This window comes from Protopterus annectens, chromosome 3.part1 (genome assembly GCF_019279795.1).
Source record: "Protopterus annectens isolate FY-2018-M chromosome 3.part1, PAN1.0, whole genome shotgun sequence".
In the NCBI taxonomy this organism is placed as follows: domain Eukaryota; kingdom Metazoa; phylum Chordata; order Ceratodontiformes; family Protopteridae; genus Protopterus; species Protopterus annectens.
The window spans coordinates 1,681,297,872-1,681,316,186 of NC_056732.1; the positions used below are offsets into that span (position 1 = coordinate 1,681,297,872).

An 18,315-nucleotide genomic window follows, 5' to 3' on the forward strand; every position below is an offset into this window, starting at 1 on the left:
ATCTTGCTGAAAATTAGAATTGTTAACATAAGTAAGCCCTTCATCTGCCCTCGGTCATCGGTCCTGATTTGCATATGTCTGGTGCAAGGTACTGCTTAGGTTATCTGGAGAGCGTTGTCCTTTCATGAACTGTAGGTTCATTTTAGAGATGTATACTAGATAATGAAGATTACCACTTAGCATAACATAATTGTGTGTCCAGCCCATTGTTCTATGCTTGGACTTCCAAGAAATGTGTAGATGCTCAGTTAATACTTGGGTACGGTTTTCAGTTCTTATACTCCTTGTTGTTGTCACATGTTGTAGACTGTTGTATGGTACAACGATGCAGTAGATGTTTTACTGTCTGATAAGGCTGACATTTGCCAGTTATTTCTTGTTCACTAATTTTCTTACATTTCATTCATCTGCTTGCAGTGACCGAAAAGAAGAAAGTAACTATATACAGCAAACTACACAAAAAACATTCTGAGTGGATTTCCAGACTAATTGATGATGATAATTTTTTGGTGGAAGTTGAGCACCCTCAAGATATTAAATTTCCTTTCTTTACATCAAAAATGACTGGTTCATCTGGAAATAAATACATCTTGTACCATTCCAAAACGATTGGCAGGATTAATCTGATAGATGGAACTGACCCTTTATACAAAAACATTTTACCAAAGATGTGTTGTAAATTTGGTGAGTATTGTTTAATCGTCATTTTGGGTGTAATTATGTTTTAATGAAAGTGCAGTTATTTTTTATGAATAAATAAAACATATCTAAAATTAGAATATTCCAGCAGCCTGACAAGTGTGTTATGAATGTTTTCATAAGTCTTAAATAAAACTTCAGTGGCATATACAACAAACGGCAAGTAAGAAAGATAATGATTTGTTAAAACATGGCAAGAGGTGTAGACTATTCTTTATAATGGCATTGCAGTGCTAAAGCAACACAGAGCAGTACATCATTTAACAAAGTAAGGCATTCGTGCCATTGGTTTAGCAGCTTACATACGTGTCTTTGATGCTGAAAAGAACAGAAGCTATAAGTTTTAGCCTTACACCAAGCACTCAGATTTGTTATGTACTGACACTCCACTAAAACATAGTGCTGTGGTGGTCCAAGGTGGGTTGCACTAATGTTACTGATATAGTAAACTGAGGTCCCACCTGCATGAGCTGGTTTTAGTACATGTGAGTGCTGATGATCTCATGTCACTTGTCAGTGAAGAGTTGCACATCCTTATTAAAATCACTTAGTTTTATTATTACATATGAAAGTGAATCAAAAAGTTACCTGTAAGAATACTGTAACAGTTTTCTTATGTGTCTTCTGCCTTAGTGGTCACATGTCCATCACAGCTTTATATTTCTTTATTTCTTGCCTATTCCCCATTTCCACTTTATTCAGTAATTTTACTGATATTAAACTTGGATTATAGTGTTTATGATGAAATATTTTAAACATCACAATGAAATTCGGTCTCCTAGACCCCATACTAGCCAGTCTTAGGCTGTCAAAACACCGTCTTCCATTGTGATGAAACTGCATTAACACCAGGAAGAAAACACAGTTCCTCTAGCCCCTAAGAATGTTTGCTCCCATTGCTATTTTACTACCAGGAAGAAGTACAACCCCTGTATTCCCTACAAATGAAAGTTTGCTTCCATTGCTACATTTGCATCAGGTACCAGTGGCACAACCTTCTCTTAAAATGTGCCATGAAATCAAAATGACTTGCTGATCTTAATCACTTTGGCTAAACAGTAACCTCAGAAACTACTTAGTACAATTTTAAGTTAGTCACATAAGCAGTCATGAATTTAATTTAAGTATGCATATTAATGAGCTATATCATATGTATAATATCCATAAGAATCATGAATTCACCTGTATGTAATAAGTGCCGTCACTTAAGTTTAATGCTGCCTGAGAATTTTGCTTGGTTATGACAAAATTATGGTCTTGCTTTTTTAATACAAAACATGAATTTCACTTGTTAATATAGAGCATTATGTTCAGATCTCCAATCATAGGAGTGTTATGTGTTTGTTGTTATTGCCAAGAAGTTAAAATCAGCAGTGAAGCTCGAGAGATGAATCTTGCCATTCATGTGAAGAGTTATCTGATAGTAATTCCCTGTAGTATGTCTATGTACTACTAGTTACAGGAAAAAAAAATGCCAAGTGTTGTGTTGGCTTTGAAAGCTGGTAAAGCAGTTGGGAAGCATTGTAAAACCGACAGCATAAGATGTCTTTGTGTTCTCCCCATCTAAAGGAAGCAGTTGGTTCCAAAATACATTTTGATTGTCTGTAGGACAGCAGGCAGAAATGAAGTTTAAACTGTTTCATGTTCTGCTGCTGTTTACTGCCAGGCATTGTCAGCTATTAGTGCTTAGAGCTAGACATGATATTAACAGTGCGTTGTTATGATTGGGGGTCAGGATTCATAAAGAGCTACACAGAGTGTAGCAATTGTGTTGATGTTGTGAAGTGTCACCAACATGATAGTGTGTTGTTTGGTATTCAGTAAGAGGCTGTACGTGACACGTAGAGCCACTAAACAAAAGGGGACTGCAGAATATACTAATGAAAGCATAACGAGTCAGAGTACGTGATGATCAATTCAACATGGTGAGCTATTCAGGAAGCTATAAAGCAATTGTGTATACTCGCTGTTGGCTTTTGCCTTGTACATCAAAATCTTTTGGAATACAGGCACAATTAACATGTTACAGGTTGCTGTTGCTTTTATTCTGTATGTGCAGCAGGCTTTAAATCGGGGTGCTGCTGTTGCTGCTGACAGACCTCTAGCAAAAATAAGGGTGTACAGACCCTGTTTAACTTATAATTGACTGCATGAAACAGAAATTGTTGAGAGATGCAGAGTGGACAGGGAAACACTGGAAGAAATGTGCAACCTCTGCCACCCACACCTCAGGCCACCGGGAAATCATGGAGAACCTATCCCTGTGGAAACAAAAGTATGTGTAATATTACATATACTAGCTAGTGGTACTTTCTGGAGACCTGTAGGGGATATATTAGGAGTATCACAGGCTTCAGCATCTAGAATATTACATAGTTATTAAATGCAATGCTACTACATGCAAAGGAGCACATCTGTTTCTCATGTAAACCACAGGAGAGAGCAAGAACCGTGCAGGAATTTTATTGAATAGCACACTTCCCTGAAGTTCTGGGGGCCATAGATTGCATATACATAGAAATGAAAGCCTGTACATACATAGAAATAAAGGCCTCACTTGTGGAACTGGGAAGGAAGTACGTCAACAAAAGGTTTCCACTCTATAAATTGTCAGGTTGTCTGTAATGCCCAAGGGATCATCTACAATGTCTGTGCAGGTAGCCCATGTATTTTCCACAACTCACACACATGGCACACTTGTGAGCTGTACTTCAGGTTAGATAGGGGTGATATTCCTTAAGGGCATCTACGGGGGATGGAAGTTATACACTGGATTACTGGCTCATGACCCCCATGAGAAACTCACATAACCCCGTTGAGCAGAGGCACAGTGAGGCCTTTGCTTAAACTAGGAGTATCATAGAACTTGTGTTTTGGTTTGGTTAAATCAAGATTCTGGTGACTAGACATCAGAAGGTGCACTACAGTATGACCCAGGCAACTGTGCTGAAATACTTACTGCCATGTTGCACAGTATAATTCTCAGGAAATGGCTTCAAGGACAGCAAGAGACAGGACCACAGTTTCAAGGATCACAGGCAGGGCCAGCAGCAGGTACAGGAAATGGCTTCAAGGACAGCAAGAGACAGGACCACAGTTTCAAGGATCACAGGCAGGGCCAGCAGCAGGTACAGATGAGGAGTCTGAGGAAGAACCGCCAGCTGCATATGGTGCTGGCAGACAGAGGCATGCACACTATGCCCTGGCTGGCATACACACTATGCCCTGGATCTGGCTAAGAGGCAAAGGATAGCACACAATCACTGCTTATCTCAAAGCCTAAGATCCCATGCACGTAAACGCCCATCAGACACCACAACCTTTACATGACTAATATCTGTGCTGTTTCTAAAGGTGCTTTTTTTATTCAGTAGCATCTTGTCCACAAAATTCTAGCTAATTAACTGATGATTACCATTTGTCTTAATTTACACTTAGAGGCATACCTGCAGTAGTTTCAGTATGATTGAAGTCATGTTTCTGAATTCCAGAGAAAGTTTATCATATGCAGGTGATAGAATAAGAATTGGAATTGCCAAATTCTCATTTAAAAAACACTGCTTTGGGTTGGCATGATGGTTGAGGTGTTTACTCTGCAGACACATGGTTCAATTGTCACCTTTGTCCACTATTTGGTTATTGACTAGGCATATAATGGTTTGCAGATGGTTGCCTAGTATTTCAACCTTGATAGGAAAGGGGAGTAATAGTAATTCCTACTATAGTGGGAGTGGGGTTGTCATAATAGTTAAGGTCTTTACCTAATATTTGATTCTAAACCCAGGTTATTGACTAGGCTTAAAACTCCAGAAGAATTAACATTTTTGCTTGAAAGTGATTGGAAAGAGTTAATGGAGAACATGTTTTAAGGAATCTAATGAGTTGGCAAATTTTAATTCCTTAGACTACTTTGTCAAAAATGTTGGGGAAGCAAATAGTTGTAACCAAGGAAGTGATCCTTTTTAGCTGGGTATAAAATCAGAATTTCCTGAACATAGTAAGGCCTTGCTGAGTTTAATGCTATTGGCTGCCAAAAAAAAAGCAGTGACAAGAAGATAGAAGTTAAATCTAAAGCAACCATGGAATGACCAAAATGGCTGCATATTGAGTAACAGTTTAATTCTAGCTCTGCCAGTGTGAAAACAGAAACTCCATGATAAGGCCAGTAGACTTTTGCATTTATGGGTAAATTTCAGTAACAGACTAGTAATTGCACTGCATGGATACCAGGAAAAAAGATATCCAGAGGACATGAAAGAAAATCAGCTACAAAAGGTGAGGAAAATCAGACTGGGAAAAGTTCTGCAGCTTTTCAGCAAAAAGCAGTGCAACCTCTAGAAATGACTTCCAGTAACCTAGATGAAGATACAAAGCAACTACATGTGGACTTGGTTAAAACAAATGAAACTTTGGAGTATATCAACTCAAACAAAAGGATGGAAAATGGAAGAAGTTTTAAAAAGATACTCGTGATAAAGTTGCAAAAATTTGATGTTGAAAAGAAGAAAAGGCTGGCTGAATATGAGACTGCTCAAGAAGAGATATTTAAAAAAAAAATAGAATTAGAGGACAGAGCACCTAGGGGAAAACCCAATACTTTTAGCTGTACCAGAGAAGATAAAAAGAGCAGACTACATTAATTTTATGAAAGCACAAATAAGCAATTGGACTGGTATTCACAGCAGTTGTTGTTAGTTGAAAGGCCACGTTGTGTGAATGCTCCAAACTCGACTATGAGAAGGCAGCTTAGATCTTTAATGCTGAAGATGCAGTCCTACCAGCAGAAGGAGATGATTCTGACAAAACTGTGGCAGAAGGACAAAGTACTAAAAATTGGAGACTGCACAGTGTTTGTCGAGAATGATTACTCATTGTACACCAGGCCGAAGAGGAGTACATGTATTCCACTGTTCAGGGAATATCAAGAAGCAGGAGTGAGATTCAAGCTGCTGTTCTCAGCATCTTCAAAGTACTCTTCCCTGGAAGGATAAAACCATTTTTTGATGAATTATTTGCTAAGAAGGAAATGCAAACCTCCAACAAAAAGTGAGCTGTGAAACGGAAGATTCTGCTTCTTGTTCTTCTGGTAATAAAGACCACAGAGAGAGAGACTGTACCAGTGAAACCTTTTCCAATGTTTCATTGGAAAATGCTGGAGAGAAGGAAGGGAGCATGAGAGTTGAGTAGAAGAATCGAGAGTACATTGGAAGCGAAGCAGAGACAGGGCTTGGGAGATGGTGATGAACAGTAATAAAACCAGTAACTTAATGTGGGATTATAGTGCAGTAGCTATATTTGTGAAATGTGGCAGAAAAAGAAAATCTGGAAATATTGGATTTGTTGGATTTGTGGGGTACTCTAAATCATATGCCCTACTTCATGCCATTAATGTTCAGGAATATACTTAGGGGAGATGAAGAGGAGGGCAAAAGTTAACTGTAAGTAAGGCAAATGTTTTCTTAACCATACACCATAAAAATAGTATTTTCTGTGCATGCTATAAAGTAAAGTTTTCTCAGTTATTTTAATGGGGATACCATTGTAAACATGTGCTGCCCGTTTTTTTTTTTTTTCTCTCTCGCTTTCTCCTTGTTCGGTTTTAAGAAATGTAGGCACTAGGCACTGCAATGTATATATAAAAAAAAAAGCCTAGCATGACAAGACTAATGTTCTTTTTCTAATTCTTGCATGGGGGAAAGACTGTTTTTTAAGGACCTGAGATTGATCTAGTAACATGTTTTAAGAGAAAGCAAGTAAATGAAAATGAATACTGAATATTCTAAGGCTTTTTTCTAGCAAATAGAGAAATTGGTTGCAATCTGATAAAGATAAATTGGCTACAGTTTGGTGGAGAGTGTTTGGCTTGAAAAAAAGAGAAATTGGCTAAGAGATCATGTTCTCTGAAAGCATTCCAGTGTTTTCCTAGCTGGGAGAGCTATAAAGAAGGCAAAACCAGTCAGCACTTAGAAGCACAGGCTGCACCTTGCATCTTAGTATGCATAACCTTTCTTTTAGGTTAGCTCAAACTGTTAGTGTGGGTGTCAGTTTGGCACATTTGTTCTTATTAGGAGGGTAAAACTTTGATATTTGAAGATGTACATCATTTTATGTATTAGTATTAAGTTAATAGGTTTTAGGGGGTATTTTATTTGACAGCTTTCAATACAACAAAAAGTTTTGTAAGATGCGACATAGGCTCAAATGAATATGGCAAGAAACAACTGTATAAAAGTTCAACACAGCTGGAACTAGACATTTAACAAAAAAGGTGTTATACGTAAAAGATGGGAATAATAACTTTTTAATAGAGTGATGCTTTCTGTAATGTCTTTAAATGTCAGTGGTCTCGCAGATAAAAAAGAAAGTAGCGAACTATATTAAAAATGTACAGTGCAAATAGCTATGCTACAAGAGACACACTTGGAAAGAACTGAATAGGTGAATTTGATAAAGGTTCAGGATGGTTATTCAGCAGAATACCTGGGATGAAGGAAATGTGGAGCACTTGTTTTGCAAGAGGAGGTCCAATAGTGATAGAGGAGGATAAAAAAGCTAATGGTAGAGTTGTGGTAATTGCTACTGGCAAGGGAGGAGGATTACACTGGCATGTATTTATATTCCATTTAAAACTGCTATAATGTTGCTTAAGAATATTCTGGGAGAAATCATTTTTCAGCCAGGAATATTATAAGTGAGAACTTGAAATTTGCAGCAGTGAAAATGTGTTGGGGGGGAGGGAAAATATAATAAAGGAGGGTAGATTTTTGAAGAAATGTATGAATATGTTTGGCATAGAACATGTGAATTCAGTAATAGGAGTTTGGAGTGAATTTACATATTATTCCCCATGATACAAAAACTGGGCTAGGCTAGACAGAATTATTTAAAGAAATGAACCAAACAGTTCCAAAACTGAATGCAAAAACCAACGGCCAACAGAATCCCAGTAGCTCGAGCAGAGATACTAGTTAGAAACTGTAAATTCCAATAATCCACGAAACAAAAGCCGCTAAGGCTAAAAAACTGATTTATTGTTGTTTAAACACACAGAGCTCCACACAGAAAAGCAGGTTTAGCGCTTTCATCCGCCTACAGCAGACTTCTTCAAAACCACCTGGTACCAATTAGTTGATCCAATAAATAGCTTGCTTGGCGCCAAAAAAGCTGCCTTATACAACCTCATTAAAATGAACATTATAACAATGTTAAAAATGTTAAAAACCATAAATATACTATGTAATGTATACTAATAAAGTGTATACAAAAACAAGAAATGAGTAATGAAAAATGAATATAAACAACTTACATAGAGAAATGTACATAAATATATAAAAATATATTAAATAATGATGGTAATGAATAATAATTAATAATAATTACAACCACATGGGCTCAATGACAAGAAAAATATATAAATATATAGACATAATATATTTTAAGAAGTAAAATCTTTGATAAAATCACAAGATATAGCCACACCTTAGCCACGGTCTAAAAGTAAAAATGATAATTAACGATAGTATAAGTATTAAACCATTTTTACTTTTAGACCGTGGCTAAGGTGTGGCTATATCTTGTGATTTTATCAAAGATTTTACTTAGCGGCTTTTGTTTCGTGGATTATTGGAATTTACAGTTTCCAACTAGTATCTCTGCTCGAGCTACTGGGATTCTGTTGGCTGTTGGTTTTTGTAGACAGAATTATTTCACAGGAATATATGCATTTAATTGAAGGTCTTGATGTGTACTCAGCTATTTCAGATCATGTGCCAGTAGCAACTAAAATAAAAACTTGGAGTAATGAAATAAACATGAGACACTGGTGGTTTCCCTCCCATCTGCTGAAAAGAGAGGAATTTAAGGATAGTGGAGATTATTCATGAGCTATTAGAGACGATAGAAATTTATTCTGAAACTATAGCTAGTGAATGGGATAAAATTAAGGTGGGGTTTAAACATATGGTGGAAATAAGGGAAATATGGCTAAGAAGCAACAGAAATTATTTACAGGGACTGACAAAGTAGTGCAGAATAGGAGGAATCTCAGAGAACAAGAAGAGGATCAACTGCAGAATGCTATAGAGAAAGTAAGGGATTACCTTGATATTATGCACAAGTTTAGAAAGATTGCTGTTAAGCAACTGTTTTTTGATAACTCTAGAGCACAAAAACTTTTAGCATAACAACTTGGGTAACAGAAAATAGAAAGGGCTGTTGCCAAGCTTAGGGATCCTATAACAAGGAAGGTAACAATAGATCCTATAGAGGTATTAGAAATATTTAGGAAAGTCTATGTCTTTATAAAGCAGAGAAATATGGAAATCAAGAAAAGATACAAATGGAAATGTTTATGGAAAAATTAAAGATGCCAAGGTTGGAGGTAGATGAGTCTCAGTTACTAACATTTAGGATAGGAGGAAATGAGATAAAAATTGTAATGTATAACAAATCGATAGGAAAGCCCCCAGGAATAGATGGTATTCTTGTGGATGTTTGGAAGCTAGGATAGAAAAACTGATTTGGAAGGTTTTGTTTAACAGCATTTTGAGGAGAACTACCAACATCCTGGAAGAAGGCAGTGGTAGCTGTAATACCTAAAGAAGGTAAAGATCTTTCGGATCCAGCTTCATACAGCCATTTCAATATTAAACCATGATTATAAAGTGTTTGTCTTTAAAGGCTAAAAGAATGGCAAAAGTGATGCCCAAATTGATAGATGTAGATCAGTGTGGCTTTGCAGAGCACTTTTTGTGACACTAACAGAATATTGATGATCCAGAGGGAAGGAGAATACAAGAAAATACCACTGTTGTTGATGGGTCTTGATGCAGAGAAAGCAATTCGAGTAAGCTGGGAATTTATGAGCAGGGCAACTGAAGCATTTGCATTTCCTGATAAAATTATAAGGTTGATTAGAGGATATAAGAGGGATCAGAGGTGAAAATGAAAGTGGGTAGGGTTCTCTTTGATAATCTCTGCTTGAGCAGAGGAGCCAGAAGGGGATGCCATATTTCCCCTTTATTTGTATTATATTTAGAACCATTGGCAAAGAAAATAAGGGACTCGGAAATTGAAGGATATAATTGGTATGGTAGCGAAGAAAAACTGGTTTTATTTGCCATTGCTATAATTTTATATCTTACAAATCTGGAAAGGAAGATTACAGTGTTGTAGATCATTTTGAGTTAAATATTTTCAAGATGCAAAATTAACGAAGCTGAAACAAAGGCAGTAGTGATAAATTATCTACCCACACACGCATTGGTTCACCAATATCCATATTTATGGGGACATGATAAAATGAAGTATTTAGCAGTATGGATTAAAAAAAAGATTCCTGTGTGGCAGTTAAGGGTGTGTGAGAAGTGACTAAACAAGAGATAATATAAAAACCTGAGAAAATGGAAGCTCTGTTATATGGATATGGGTAGTAAAATAAAAGCAATTAAAATGTGTTAGTCCCTTTAGTCTTGTACACAGGTCAGGCATGCTTTTATCAACCAGCGAAAAAGTTGATCGCAATTAACAAAGAACGGAAGGACTTTATATGGGAGGGGACAATGGTAACATGCTAGTGGGATAAAGGTGATTCTTCCAGTAGAATAGAGTGGATTGGGATTATCTGATTTGAAGGGGTGTTTCAGAGCAGTACAATTAAAGCTCCCTGTATGCATAGTGTGACGATGTGAGGTATTGCCGGCTATGCCAGAAGTAGGGCAGTGGATGTGTAACATATGCCAGCACAGCTGGCTGGAGTTTTGTAAAGAATTATATGTCATTTGTATTGTCAAAATGATGTGTGCAAATGCTTGTGTTGAACATGTATTTGTAAAGTTGTTTGTGTTAAAAAATATACCAGCAAAGTGGGTCCTGCTGGGCAGAAAGAAAAATGCACCTGTATATCAGACTGTATGGTAACTGTTGAAATGAATATTGTAGCAGAGGATACTGGAAGAAAAGAGTTAATCTCAGTCCAGCTAACTTTGAAAAATAGTTTTAAATTAAATTACCTGGTAGGCTGTAAAGATTGTATTGTACAGTTCTGATTGCAGCCAGAGACAAAATGTCTTTGAAACGAGCACTAGGAATCCTTATTGTATTGTTCGTAGCAGTGAACTAATTGCTAACCTGGAAGGGTGGAAGTGTTGAACTGGTTCTGTGGCTTCCAGATGGTATAACACATCTCAGCAAAGCTCTTATCTGTGTGTGTGGTAACAATGTATGTGTGAGATTCTGGTTCAGTTTCTAGTAATGGGGGTATTATGGGAAGCAGAAGTCAGATGACCAGATATGTGATTCCTTTCTGTAATCCATCACTGAAATGATGTTTTAATAGATGAGACAGAAGTCTCAGAGCAGTCTGTTTTTTGAAATCTGACAAAGAAGGATTCCTTACCTAGGTCATCTTGCCTTGCTCTTGTAAGTGACCAGGGAATAGTAACCCTTCACATCTTGCCTTGCTCTAGTAAGTGACCAGGGAATAGCAACCCTTTACATCAGTCGGGAAAATACAGTGAGATTAGTTAAGTACTGTTTTTCTGTATCTGTATGACTCTATTTGTCTGCGCTGTTTTAATATTTCCTGTTTTTTTAGCTTTGGTGTTTATTGTAAATAGATATTTAATATTTTCACATTATTTTATTATTAAATATATTTAAAGTATTCATTGTGGCTGGTCCTTTAGAGAATATATTAACCTTTGGGAGTACTTGTATCTATTTGGTGACTTTTTGGCCACTCCTGAAAGCCTTACTGCACTGGCCAAACAGTACGATTGGTATTGATATTAATTTCACTCAGTATAATTGGGTACCCTTGTAAGAGCCTTAGAGTAGCTGGCTTTGGAGTGTCTGGTGGCAGTGTAACTACCTTTTATAGTCTGGGCAGAAGGGGACATAGCTAGTAAATTTGTGCCAACCTTTCATGTGCCTGTGTGTGTGTCCACTCGCACGCAAATCAAATCTCCAAGAGTGTGTATTAGTTGCTTGGAGCAGGGACAGAGGGGGTGCTGGAGGACTTGGCTTGGGAACTATGCTGAGGACTCAACTCTACAGCTGTGCCAGTGGGGAGTCTTATGGGGGCCTGGAGAGAGAGAGAGAGAGAGAGAGAGAGAGAGAGAGAGAGAGGAAAAACGCACACCTTCAACTGAGTGTGCTTTTAAGGGAACTTGTGCTTGATGCAGAGAGCTGCATCTGAAAATACCGTGTATGTGTTTTTGTTCCAAGTGAACGTCCCTCTCCAGTGCCTCTGGTGAGGATTCTGGCTCCTTGATTACTGGCTCAGAGAGGGAGGACGTTACAAACAGCACAGGCAGAAAACTGTAATTAAAAATGGAAAGGTATGATGAAATGGGGAAGCTCAATAAACATGGAGAGACTGAGATTTTGGATACAGAATATTATATTCATAAAATAGCAAAGTATTTTAAGAACTAAGCCAACACCAGGAATAGAGAGAGGAGATTCTTTTGATAGGGATGACTGCAATTAGGGATACAGACACTAGGCAAGGGGGTTCTGGAATTTATTAGAGAAAACTGGCAAAGGAACCAAGGTATTGAGAGCAAATGACTAGATAAGGAAAGGTACAACAAGAGGTCCTGGTCAAAGCACAAAGTAATATTCCTTAACGCAAATTTATTGTGGAAAGACAACAAGCGTTTTCGCTACTCCAAAAAAGAGAAGCTTCATCAGAGAAGTACAAAAAGGGCGCCAAAACCTTTTTGAACCTAAGTAGCAGTTGGTACATTACATCACTTCCTTTCAATTAAAATAGAACAGTACACTTAAAAGGGCAATACCAAGTAAAAGAAACAGAAGTACATAGTTGAGTAACTTATCAGTTAACAATAACATGGTTTATATACACAGAAAATATTTAAAAATTTTTAAATAGAAACATAGAATTAGATAAAGAGGTTTTTAATAAATGTAAAAACAATATTAATGAACATTGTCTAAGCACCTCAAATCCAGTGGATAATTAGATCAAGAGAATTAATAGTAAAAACATAAATTTTAAAAATATAAAAGTAACTATTTGTTATTTTGTAATAGAGTTAAGATAAGTAAACCCAACTGGTAGGTAAGGGCAAACAAGAACTGAACAAAATATTCTCAATATAAGCATCATCTCAGAAATGCCTTAAGTTTAAGAACAGGTGCAATATTGCAATTCTCATTTAAGCCCGGGTTATTAAAGGCATCAAGTTTCAACTGCCATTCCAATTCACGGTTTTCAAGAACCAGTGAAGTAGGGCCACCTCTAATAGATACTGGTACATGATCAATGCCCATGAATGTGAAACTATGCCCTGGGTTACATGTAACGTGCTTAGCCAATGGGTTTTCAGTTTTACCTTTTTTGATGGCGTAGCAATGTTGGTAAAAACGCTCCTTAAATTTTCTGTCAGTTTTTCCGAGACAAAACGCAGGGCAACACACAGAAAGCAATGTACACTATAGACTTTGTTTCACAGTTGATTTTAAATTTGATATCAAATTTTCTATCCCTAATAGAAAAAGTGGAACCAACACGAATTACGTTACACCAGTTACACATTCCACAAGAAAAAGTCCCTTTAAGTCTATTATAGGGATGAAGATGTGAGTAAGTATTCCTCTGTAACAGTTCCTTTATATTTATTCCCCTTTTATAAACAACATGAGGTCTAGTACCTAATTTTTCTAATAATAGTGGATTACTTTCAATGAAAAACCAATTTTTCTGTATAATCCTCAAAATCTGATTAGAATTACTGTTGAAAGTGGTGATAAAACTCAAAGGGGAGATGGTCAAGGCTTGTACAGTAGTTAACTCAACTGTTGTACCTGGATTACTCATCTCTTCTTCATTAATGACAAGAGCCTGTTTGGTTGTTCCTACTCCCTTCTCACAGTTTAGGAGAGGCTTAAAATAGCCATTAGATCTCTTAAGCTCAACCTCACTAAGTAGAGCCTCAAACATAACCTGAGGGTAACCTCTATTAATAAAAAGTTGTTTCAGGAAGTTACACTCAGAAGTGAAATCGGAAAGCTTACTGCACATCCTTACTGCCCTCACCAGTTGACCTTTAACAATGGCTCTTTTTTGTTTATAAGGGTGAGAGCTGGAATAGTGTAAAAAGGAGTTGCAGTAAGTAGCTTTCCTAAAAATGGAAGATTGAAGGCTAGAAATAGTTGAATCTTTAGTCAATTTCACGTCAAGGTAGTCGATGCTTTCCTTAGAAAAATTATAAGTAAACTTGAGGAAAGGTGTAGTTGTATTTAAAAAGTCCACTAATGACTCTGCTAGTGTGGCCTCACCTTCAAAGAGGATGAAAACATCATCCATAAATCTCGTATAATAATGGATGTGTTTCATCCAATCTGGATTGTTAAAAAGGAAATTGTTCTCCCAGTGTGCCATAAAAAGATTGGCAACACTGGCACCGCAAGGGGAGCCCATTGCCACACCTTGAGTTTGCAAGTAGATAGATCCGTCAAAGGTGAAAAAATTGGACGTGAGAACTATGTCTAATAGTTCAGCGACGTTGTCAATCTCAATTTAGGTGCTTTAAGTTCGTTAAGGAGCAAACAAATCCACTCAACCGCTTCTTGGTGAGGGATTGAGGTGTACAAATCGACAACGTCAGTAGTGAGGAAGTTGTAATGGTTGTTAAAAGGAATACTGTTAATGTTGGTCAAAAAAGACCAAGAGTCCTTACAAATGCTGGGTACCAGTTTAATGTATTTGGAGAGCAAAAAATCAACATATTTAGAACATGGATAGATCATAGAAGATCTTCCATCTATTAACGCTCTCATAGGGGGGTCACTGCTATTCTTATGGACCTTTGGTATTCCAAACATTACCGGTACTTTTGGTGAAACAATGTCTATATATTTGTATGTGCCCACATTAATTCTTCCTAGAAGGTAAATATCCCTAAAGTAACCTCTAAGTCTGTTTGAACAACTGTTCATTTCGTTTAGTGATGCTGGTCTATAAGCTTGAGAATCGAGAACCTCAAACATTCTTTGGGTGTACTGGTCATTTTCAAAAATAACTAACCCACCCACTTTATCCGGTTTAATGATTCTCACAGGGGAAGCAAATAAGTTGTTAAGAGCTTCAAATTGGACCTTAGTGATGTTAGAAGTATTTTTTGTACTTCTACAAAGGAAGTCCAAGTGACGAGCGTCAAGTTCGATTCTTGAACCAAGATGTAAGGGGGGGTTGAAGGTACTCGATAGGGTTAGTGAATTGTTCAAAACATTCACCTCATTGTTGAAAAGCAGCCTTAAATTGAGTTTTCTGACATAGCATTTTAAATCAATCAACAGTTTGGCTAAATCAAACTTCTTAGAAGGCACAAATGTGCTACCTAGTGCCAACAATTCGATGAGTTCAGGTTCCAATGACAGTGATGAAAAGTTATAAACCTTAAAATCACCTCTACTATTAAAAAGAATATTAGGTGATTGAATATTTTCATCATTGTTACTAGGACTAACTATCTGTTCCAGTTCCTGTTCCTGCCCTTGTTGTGAGTGTTGTTGTGATTCCCTAAAAAAACGGAATTATCACTAACATTGTAAGTAGAATCGCCAAAGTTTATAGAATTGCTAACATGGCCATCGGGACCATCAGCCTTTTTGCGGTTCCTATTACTACGTCTAAGACCACCTTCCTGTTGAACAGTTACTGCTGTGGAGTTAGTGTTATCTGATATAACCCCATTTCTATTAACATCAACTTTGTTAATAGCAAGGTCATCATTTACATTTTGGCTATTAACTTTAGACAGTTTAGGGTAGGCCCTGTTTTCTTGGTATGCACATCTGTCCCTAAAAAGTTTTTTAGACTTATTAGTCTTGATCTTGCTCATAAAAGCATCAACACTTGAGAAAATGCGATTATAATCAAACTTAAACTTGTAAAAGTCAATATGCAGTTTGATGTCATTGTCCAGTAAGTTGACCTCATTCGTTAACTTCTCAATATTTAAAACATAATATTTAATAATAAGTTCCAATAGCTGTGCCCCTTGTTTTTGAAACAGCACAACCAAGTCAGTTAGAAAGTCAGAATCCGGAATTAAGTTAGAAGGAACAAACCCGTTCCTCAAACCCTTAGGGACAATGTCTTCATTAAGGCATTGTCTAAAATAAGCAACTTCCAACTGTAATTTTCTTAATTTAAGTACCTTATTATCAAACCGCTTCAGCTTGCTTAGAATGTCATCTTGTTTAGTTAGAGACACAGATGTCGGCACCGGTAGATCCTTCTGAAGAGGCTTTAGAAACACAAACAAGTCCCCAGTATCGTCAATCCAGTCAGCCAAAGAAGAAACACCAATAAGTGCAGGTCCGTTGGTATTGGGAGCAGAAAGTCCATTCTGTAAACTCGCATTTTGAACTGCATGATTATCTGAAGCGGGTTCTGTACGCACGGGCTGTGCTGGCGGCAAAGAACACTGTTCGGTGTCTCCCGTACGTGCAGTTCCCTTTGTGCTAGTTGAAAGAGCTGGTAGAGAAGTAAATGCGTGTACCGGACGTCTTTCAATATGATCCAACCGCTCATTCAGCGAATCAAGTCTCTGGGACACAGCCAGAAGTAATTTACTGATGTCCACATTATCTTTGGGTTCAGAACCGAATAAATTAGGGCTTTTTGGGCTGAGCACAAGATCAGAAGCCATGGAGAACAAACTGTTGAAAACCTGAAAACGAGCAAACAAACTGGCACAACAAGAGGTCCTGTTCAAAGCAAAGCCCAAAGCACAAAGTAATATTCCTTAACGCAAATTTATTGTGGAAAGACAACAAGCGTTCTACTCCAAAGAGAAGCTTCATCAGAGAAGTACAAAAGGCCAAAACCTTTTGAACCTAAGTAGCAGTTGGTACATTACATCACTTCCTTTCAATTAAAATAGAACAGTACACTTAAAAGGGCAATACCAAGTAAAAGAAACAGAAGTATATAGTTGAGTAACTCATCAGTTAACAATAACATGGTTTATATACACAGAAAATATTTAAAATTTTTTAAATAGAAACATAGAATTAGATAAAGAGGTTTTTAATAAATGTAAAAACAATATTAATGAACGTTGCCTAAGCACCTCAAATCCAGTGGATAATTAGATCAAGAGAATTAATAGTAAAAACATAAATTTTAAAAATATAAAAGTAACTATTTGTTATTTTGTAATAGAGTTAAGATAAGTAAACCCAACTGGTAGGTAAGGGCAAACAAGAACTGAACAAAATATTCTCAATATAAGCATCATCTCAGAAATGAAGAACAGGTGCAATATTGCAATTCTCATTTAAGCCCGGGTTATTAAAGGGTTATTATAGTGTACATTGCTTTCTGTGTGTGTTGCCCTGCGTTTTATGTCGGAAAAACCGACAGAAAATTTAAGGAGCGTGTTTACCAACATTGCTACGCCATCAAAAAAGGTAAAACTGAAAACGCATTGGCTAAGCACGTTACATGTAACCCAGGGCATAGTTTCACATTCATGGGCATTGATCATGTACCAGTATCTATTAGAGGTGGCCCTACTTCACTGGTTCTTGAAAACCGTGAATTGGAATGGCAGTTGAAACTTGATGCCTTTAATAACCCGGGCTTAAATGAAAATTGCAATATTGCACCTGTTCTTAAACTTAAGGCATTTCTGAGATGATGCTTATATTGAGAATATTTTGTTCAGTTCTTGTTTGCCCTTACCTACCAGTTGGGTTTACTTATCTTAACTCTATTACAAAATAACAAATAGTTACTTTTATATTTTTAAAATTTATGTTTTTACTATTAATTCTCTTGATCTAATTATCCACTGGATTTGAGGTGCTTAGGCAACGTTCATTAATATTGTTTTTACATTTATTAAAAACCTCTTTATCTAATTCTATGTTTCTATTTAAAAATTTTTAAATATTTTCTGTGTATATAAACCATGTTATTGTTAACTGATGAGTTACTCAACTATGTACTTCTGTTTCTTTTACTTGGTATTGCCCTTTTAAGTGTACTGTTCTATTTTAATTGAAAGGAAGTGATGTAATGTACCAACTGCTACTTAGGTTCAAAAAGGCTTTGGCGCCCTTTTTGTACTTCTCTGATGAAGCTTTTTGGAGTAGCTTGTCTTTCCACAATAAATTTGTGTTAAGGAATATTACTTTGTGCTTTGGGCTTTGCTTTGACCAGGACCTCTTGTTGTGCCAGTTTGTTTGCTCGTTTTCAGGTTTTCAACAGATAAGGAAAGGTAATAGAATGGGAAAAAGGCAAGAATTTATTTGGACTGCAGCTTAGAAATTGCGTTCCCTGTCAAGGATAGATATCGGAGTATAGGCAAAGAGAAACAGGGGGATCCTAAATGAAAACCAGCACTGGTAGAGTTTTCTTATAGTCTAGAACAGAAGTTGCCATTAAAAAAGCAATAGTTAGTAGCACGTATAAAATATTGCATGATTAAGAATCAATCTGAGGAGGTTAGAAAGGATTGGGAAGAGAGACTGGATAAGCAGTTCCCAAAGAAACAATGGGGAGATATATGTAATCTCCCAAATGCACAACAAAATTTGGAAGATTTAGGATTTTTTCTTGGAAATGTTTACATAGAT

The 18,315-nt window shown here is 36.8% G+C and overlaps 1 long non-coding RNA gene across 1 annotated transcript in view; it reads left to right on the plus strand.

Moving 5' to 3' along the window:
* The first annotated feature begins 421 nt into the window (after positions 1 to 421).
* Positions 422 to 18,315, plus strand: part of LOC122798619 — a 130,255-nt gene continuing 112,361 nt past the window's right edge. The window contains exon 1 of the long non-coding RNA XR_006364286.1: positions 422 to 684. This is a non-coding gene — a long non-coding RNA (uncharacterized LOC122798619). The remainder of the gene's footprint in view (positions 685 to 18,315) is intronic.